This window comes from Penaeus monodon, chromosome 32, assembly GCF_015228065.2.
Source record: "Penaeus monodon isolate SGIC_2016 chromosome 32, NSTDA_Pmon_1, whole genome shotgun sequence".
NCBI classification, from domain to species: Eukaryota; Metazoa; Arthropoda; class Malacostraca; order Decapoda; family Penaeidae; genus Penaeus; species Penaeus monodon.
In genome coordinates this window covers 33,914,409-33,914,837 of record NC_051417.1, presented here as the reverse complement: position 1 = coordinate 33,914,837, position 429 = coordinate 33,914,409, and positions in this window count along the sequence as shown.

The following is a 429-nucleotide window of genomic DNA, read 5'->3' as shown; positions in this document are numbered from 1 at the left end:
CAAAAAAAAACTATGAAAGCTTTTTGCAGTTCTAGAAATATATATATAATTTCATGCTACCTTTACATTCCCTCTACAGTTACTCTTGTACAATCCACGAAATACTCATGGAGTTCAAATTACTTGTAAATTCCCGGTCTTTCCCCTGAGAGATGCAATAGACCGGTCCTTGCCCTGGACAAATGTAACTAGAGTCGAAAATGTTAGGAAACAAACTGTCACAGCGGTATATAAAGGCGTCATACTTCTTGAAAGACACTCTGAGACTTGCTCGAACTGAAATTTGCCGATAACAAGTGTGTATCTGTACTTTTGTTATCGCCTCATGAAATCAAAAGATATTTCAATATAACAAAATATCACTATGTATAAACTTACTCCAACACAGTTTAGAGTGGTTTACACGAATATGGCAGTCTATATTAGTAA